Source organism: Anopheles stephensi, chromosome 2 (assembly GCF_013141755.1).
Source record: "Anopheles stephensi strain Indian chromosome 2, UCI_ANSTEP_V1.0, whole genome shotgun sequence".
Classification (NCBI taxonomy): domain Eukaryota; kingdom Metazoa; phylum Arthropoda; class Insecta; order Diptera; family Culicidae; genus Anopheles; species Anopheles stephensi.
The window spans coordinates 38,737,783-38,744,960 of record NC_050202.1 but is presented as its reverse complement, the minus strand read 5'-3'; the positions used below and the strand labels follow the sequence as shown (position 1 = coordinate 38,744,960).

At 40.8% G+C, this 7,178-nt stretch overlaps 1 long non-coding RNA gene across 1 annotated transcript; it reads left to right on the top strand.

Moving 5' to 3' along the window:
• Nucleotides 1-1,529: 1,529 nt before the first annotated feature.
• Nucleotides 1,530-5,526, top strand: LOC118503610. The gene is made up of 4 exons (XR_004905198.1): nucleotides 1,530-2,460; nucleotides 3,650-3,892; nucleotides 4,126-4,212; nucleotides 4,373-5,526. It is a non-coding gene; the product is annotated as an uncharacterized LOC118503610 (long non-coding RNA).
• Nucleotides 5,527-7,178: the final 1,652 nt, after the last annotated feature.

The window sequence follows — 7,178 nt, the reverse complement described above, 5'->3', positions numbered from 1 at the left end:
TAAGTTATGATCTGTTCTTGCGCACTGATGTCATGTGAAAAGGTTAATGTTTATGATAATCAACACTGACACAGGACATTTTATAACAACTCGGTAAAATAACTGGCTCAATAATTTATATCTTTGATAACAACGTTTTGGGTGCTGTGCAATGGAAAGATTTCTGAAAAATAAAACCTAACTAAAACCAAAGAAATAATGTAAATGTCACATTCGTACGCTTGGAGAATCGAAGCAATAGCAAATTTGGAAAACACAAAATGAGCTGAGGAAACGTGCCAGACTCCCCGACTCGGTATCCATCCCTACTTCGTTCGGCGTCGGTTTCTTCCACTGCCGCCTCCAGGCCACTATCCCCTTTGTCCCCACTCTCCCACTCTCCCCTTTGTCACCTCTTTCCTGGACCCCCTCTGCCTTTGAATCTGGTGTGGCCTACAGGAAAAATTTCAAATAAAAATTGCCGACACACTCTCACCATATATCTTCGGGATCCTTCATAAATCACAATGTAATCCCTCATGCTGTACGGAAAATAATGTATAACAGCAAATATTGTTTCACACGCACACACTCACTGCGCTGGCCCGATCTTCTCGGGAACTCATCCTCCTTCTTAATTCAGAAACCACCCCACTCCCTTCTGTTTCTTGCCTGAGTCTTGTACAGCGTGCCCCACCATTGCTGTGTATCGTTGAGCCATAGCCTCACTCACGCCTCAACGATTCCAGGCCAATCGTACTTCCGACATTTTCGGGCAAACACCTTTCGAAGTTCCTTCTTACCACTCTCGACAAAATCATCAGGGCCCGTGTAATACGAGTCCGTACCCAAAAAACCTGGCTACGCGCACCAATACAAGCCTGGCACACAAACACACATACGCTCACACAGTTTTATGCGTCAGAGTGAGGATGAAATGTATACAGGCCCGCATTACACTCCCTGGCATGGTAGGTTCAAACCACGTCTCGAAAACAACCCCCTAGATCTGTAAAACCTTTTCCCACTGTTCCAGATGCTGCATTCGGGAAAACGATCCATTGCTCTTGAAATTTTGTCCAACCATTCGTTTAACCCTCTAAGCGACCATCTTCCTCCTACATCCGTGGCGGAACCCGGTGGTGGACTATAAATATTATACCACAGCTTGCTATTTATTCACAACCATCATCCTCACCTGATGGTCTGCTGAAGGCAAGCAGCGGTGGTTTCTTCCTTTCCAGATGCTTTCTTTGGCATTCCGAATACTTCTTGTATGATTATGTTAAGCATGTTTGAAAAATATCTATTAAAAAGCCAGAAATTGTTTGGGTAAAACATTCACGAACGATTGATTTCCGTACAATTACGTCAATTACTATAGCATGGGCACAGACAATGTTTGGATCAACGAAACATCTAGAGACGCGCACTAATTAGCACTCAAAAGTTTTATTAATTATATTGCTGCAGAAGTACAGCATTTTGATCGAATAAACTGTACATTTTGATTTTTTATTTATTTATTAATGATAGCGGACTGATGCCGTATTGTTCACATTTTAAAAATGATATTGATTTTAATGACAAAATTAAACAAGACATTCGAATCACTTTAAGCACACATCACGTGAACTTTTTTTCGATGTATGAAATTTAGAATCACAGGATACATTTTTCTAGGAAATCAGGCAAACGACATTAACAGGTCGCAAAACGAAATATTGTCATAAAAAATCAGACACACACAGGTTCACAGTAGAATCAGGGACAAACGACACGAGACCCATAACCATCGTGTCAAACAAAGCCAAGTCCTGCGATGGAAATGCATCTTGTAGCGTACCTGTTTGTATTTTACCACCGAGAACTCAAGGTCCACGATCTACACCAGACAGACAAGGCACCATACTTGCCAATTGAAACAAACAAGTGACCTAAGAAAAACGAAAATGTTGGACAGCTTGTTGCAACGTCACGTTATATAATAGTTCAAATGTTGCCAATTTTATGTTTATGGCCTAAGCACATCAAGGCTAATGATAATGGGCCCGACGCGTACCTGTTTCGGTAGACGTCCGTAAATTCGTTACCCATGCAATATAGCCTGCTGAATTCAACTTGTCCTATTTAAGCACAGCGCTGATGCAGGTTGTCTCCGTTCAAGGTGTCGCTCAACGCAACGGAAACGTCGAGGTAAAAGATAACCATAAGTCCAAAATTCATCTTCACGCCAACGGTGACGGTCAAGTGACCAATGACGAGGATACACAATAAAGCATTCGCTCTTGGAAGACCTTGTAGAGCGTTCTTTTTCACCATACGTTACATGCGTTCAGCACCGCACAACCTTGGCCGCGAGATGATCGAGAGGCTTTGCTCAGCTCCAGCACACGGCGAAGAACGAAGCAAGTCAAGTGGACGACCGGCAACGTAGCACCGGCCCATATGGGTGACTTCTTTTTAAGAAGACTGTGAAAGGTAAAAAAGGAACGAGAGAATGTTGTCACACGAAATGATTTATGAACAAATTGTGATTTATTATCAAAATAAGCAAAGAGAACCCAAAACCGACGAATTCCGTGGAAGAGGCGATTATGTGACTAAGCTTAATTCCAACGCAAAACTGAATCTCCAACTGTCGCATCGCCGTGGATGTGGCAGAACGATGTGTGTAAAGTGGTGGTATCGCTCTAGTTCGCCTTAACGATACGACGACGAACTTGACGCCACTAGTACCCGAACTTGTTCTTTGGCCAACATCCTCAAGCTTTGAAAGTGTGTACCCTGAGTCACGGAGCAATCAAGGCGATAAAAAAAACCAAACACCAAAAGGAGAAACAATTATCCCGGTGTCTCTTTCTTTCACTGTAGCATAAAGAAGACGGGCGCGCAGGGTATCTTCCATCCTACTACACTTTTCTGGTAAATATGATTGTTACTGAAGCTGTTGCGGTCAGTCTTAGGACAAGGGCTGTTTTTTGTAAAAAAAAAAATATTTCGTATCGCCTAGTTTGACAAGGCGGTCGGTGGCAGAGGCGATAACGACGCCACCCTGCACACGGCAGGACCGGGGTTCAAATCTCATCCAGACCGCCACACCTCGTACGTAGGCGGGGAGACCTTTCGAGGCTGAAGTGCCAAGGAAGAGGAAGAAGTTTGACGCGAATAAAACTTTAAAGAATTAATACATAACAAAACATACAACTTCAAACGAACGTAGCGAGTTTACCAGCAAGAATGCATCAAATAAAAAGAAAAATCATTTTAAAAGGGCATTGCACAAATGCTTTATTTGAAAATTGACACAGCAACATGAATGATGTGACCGATTACGTTTATGTCATCACATCATTTGGTGCCTGCACGGAAAACCTCAACGTCCATCGAAACCGTACGATACGACTCTGAATAATGATGATCCACAGGAAGCAACAATAAATTTTCATTAAATTTACGCGACTTAACGGAAAATTTAGCACACGTACGTGCTCGTACCAAAATGCCTTCGCTGAGCCCTTTCTATTGCAGCCAGCGCATGCGATTCCTTCGCACCAGCAAGAAACAAAGAAAACAGGACCGCAGTAAAAAAAAACAGTAGCTAGGAAAAGTTTTCTTCAACAAATAATAAAACTTTGCTCTATAAATTTATCTTCCTTTTCTTTTCTAGCAGTTCTGGGATAAAGAAAACGAATACGAAAGCAGGGCTGGTGATAGGCTGCAAAGAAAGGAAACAAACTTTGCCTTCAGTCATTACTGGTCCCAATTTATTTTTCCTGATTAATCTTACCTTCCATAAATCAGTGGCAGCTCTGTCCAATCCCATGGCTTTTGGATAAAACAAGTGCTTGTTTGATGAAATACAAGATTGTTTACTCTGCTTTGAATGCTTGAACTGTCGCAGCATTTGGTGGTAAGAATAGATGTTAAATGATTTAATGCCCGAAACATTAACGTTAACAGAATATACAAACAATACTATACAAACTTGACAATATAAAGTTACTACAAACCTAGTGTTTTATGTGAAACTTAAACTTCCACGCTTTACTTCTGCATTGAAATAGCAACAAGTAGCATCTCGCTAAAATAGCCTGGCAATCATTTTCGAATTAACTTTTCTAATACCGTACTCTATTTGCCAAGCGCGCTCTCGTCGCACTTTCTGCAGCTACGGTCGCTTCACCATCAACTTACACTCATCTACTTTCTGTGGTTACTTTTCACCCTAAGGTAAGATAATTCCACTGAAAATCCTGATACTCCAAGAAGTATGTCTACGGTTTCGTGAAAAATGGCACCGTGAACAAGATGGAAAATGGACCGGTGTTCTTATTTATGCAAAAATTAAATTTTAATGAGTTTGTAATTTAAAACGCTCCTTGCTCCGCAGATCGTCGTCGTCGTTCGCGACGAGTCCAATGGGACCCGAGAAGAGTCTCGCGCGCTGGTGTAGTAATGCTGTTGGCTTTCGCTACGTGTGTTTTCAACGTCGGTCCACTAATGGGCCAAGATAGGCCATTCTCGACACATAGAATAGTTGAGAGCGTAAAAAACAGACAAAACGATTGTGAACTTTTGCAGCGATTTCAGTAAGGCTGTTAACTGGTATTTTTATTGGGTATGAAAACACTATGGCTACGAGTCCGGAAACAAATTAAACCGTCACATATGCCTCGTGATAAAGAATATCGTGCAATGCATGGTTTGAGCAAGGAGTAAAAATAATCTTTCTTCAATAAATAAATCCAACTGTTTCTTTCCACTACATTGGAAAACAAAACAGTTGAACAAGTGAAAGTTTTTGGGATTTTTCAATCACGCATGAACACTGTTTTCCTTCAGTGATTGATAAAGTGCCGCTTAGTGCGTTTATCATTAGAATTTAAATTAAAATTATCTTAAAAATTTAAAAGCCGACGAATGAGTTTTATTATAATTTAAACTTCACCAACCTCTGGCTGCTTCCAGCAATGTGCTGTCGTTACCTGTTACACACATTACATCCTTGAACAGGCTACGTTTAGCTTGATCCTGTTCACTCAGGCTGCTAGGATAGTTGATTGCTTAAGTAATTAATTTAAATTAATGAAATTCAGAGCAGTTGCGTACCATCACACCAAGCAAGGGTTGAAGTAACTCATAGATCCATAGAAGGCATCCAAGGGCAGGAAGGAAAGCTTTTGTGTAATCACCTTATTCTTAGCGGGGAATCATGTGTCATTTTAATTGGATGGCAATGAGACGGTAACGTTGCCTATACTTGCATGTCAAAAAACAACCTCATTTTTCTAGCTTGCGGTCACTATGTGAAAAGATCCAAATAATTTTGACTCACTTGGAAACAGTTTTGATTTTAAGTGTTCCAATAGTTGCATGTTTGTTTACGTTCTTATGCATACACGCTTCTCAAAAGATTCGGATTAGAAAAAAGTACTACTCCTAGCACATAATTGTTCAAATTGATTTAATTTAGTTCATAAATAACCCAAATATAACACAGAAACGTTATGCCGCAAAGAAAACAAAATGCTAGGAAACGATAAATCTTGTTTTCTCACTCCCTGTCCTAGAGCTTCGCAACTCATTGTGGTCAGCGCTCGCCTAAGATGTATCCCTCGAGCAAGTATTGATCGAATGTAGTAGTATCGCTACTGCGAAGCAAGCACATTTAAATGGTGCACAACGTCTTATCCAGAGAAAGGCTACCAGCGCCGTTACATAAGAACGCACATGAAAGAAACAATATCAAGGATATCGGTTGGCGTCCCAACTGGTGCTGCTGGCTTGGTCCATCCTGATGTTATTTCTACAATATTTTTCCACGTACAAGCAGCATGAGGAAAACCAACCAAATTCGAAACATTTGACGAAAATGGTAGCCCGGTGGCCCTGCCTACCAGCTTCATTTCTGCGACTCGAGGGTGTTGGAACGCTGAAGAAGAAAGATAAAATATGTCAGAAAAAGAAAATTGCAAAGAACAGCAATAAATTTTCATGAGAAAGGAAGATCTATTGCTGATACTTCTGGTCGCGAGTATCCGACCGTCTAGAAGGACGCGTCAGGCCGGAGGCTGTGCCCTGAAAAGTTATTTTGGTCAGAAATGCTGTGAAGCTAGGAGAGCGGGGTATTAGCATCAGCAGCAGCGACGGCCGTAGCAGTAGCACTAGTGGTATCGGAAGCGCCCCGAGGACACTGTGGATAGGGTAGCTTGGGGAAATTTCTTCCCTTTGTTGAAACGAAAGGAAAAAAAGCATGGCACAAATGGGAAAACGGAAAAGAGAATCATCTTGCGCGAGATAAGGGGGTGCCAAAAAGTAGCACGAAGACGCTATCGAATTCCTGATAATGGAAGTCGCAGAAAAGAAAGACAACGCCGGAGAAAATCGGCGTCCAGAGCCAGAGAGGCAGACAGAGAAAGAACGAAGGAAAGCCCCTGATACGAGTGGAATGAAAATCCTCCCAATAAAAGCTGAAAGAAAAGAAAAATTATTGGGAAAAATCAACAAATATATCACGTTTGCTTGACGTGGCGTAACAATTTTATTTCAAATTTATTCAAGATCGAGACTTATTATCATAATACTGATAAATATGGATGCCAAAGTATATAGCGAGCTGCAAAATTCGGTGCAGTAGATCACACACACATACGCGTGCAAAAAATGAAAGAAGCCATTGCGGCGCTAGGCAAAAACAAGACGAATGTGTTCCGCAAATAAAAAAGCAATCCTGTGCAAAAAGGAGCAAAAATGCAACGTTTTGCCCAAAAACAATCATTCATCAACGCAGCGATGCACAGACAAAAAGGCGATTTAGGTGTTAGCTTTGTTATCGCGCTCGTACCAGCAGTCTTAAATAATGAAGTAATTTATAGCAATAACAGGGCCCCTGTTTGGTGATATAATACGGTAGAACGGTATAAAATGCTTCATTCATGCATAACAAGCAAGATTTCATTGAGTACTGTCCAAAACAAACTAACTTACTAACTAATACGGTTTTGGTAAAAAATATCTTATTTTATTATTATTATTTATTAATCATGACGGACTGATGCCGTATTGTCACCTGGGTAAAATATATCTTATGTTATATCTTATAAATACAATTTGACAAGTTGTATTAAAACTTTCAGTTCTACATTTAAGCTGCAACATTAATTCATAATAGGTACGAACATAGGTGCTTCAATTAT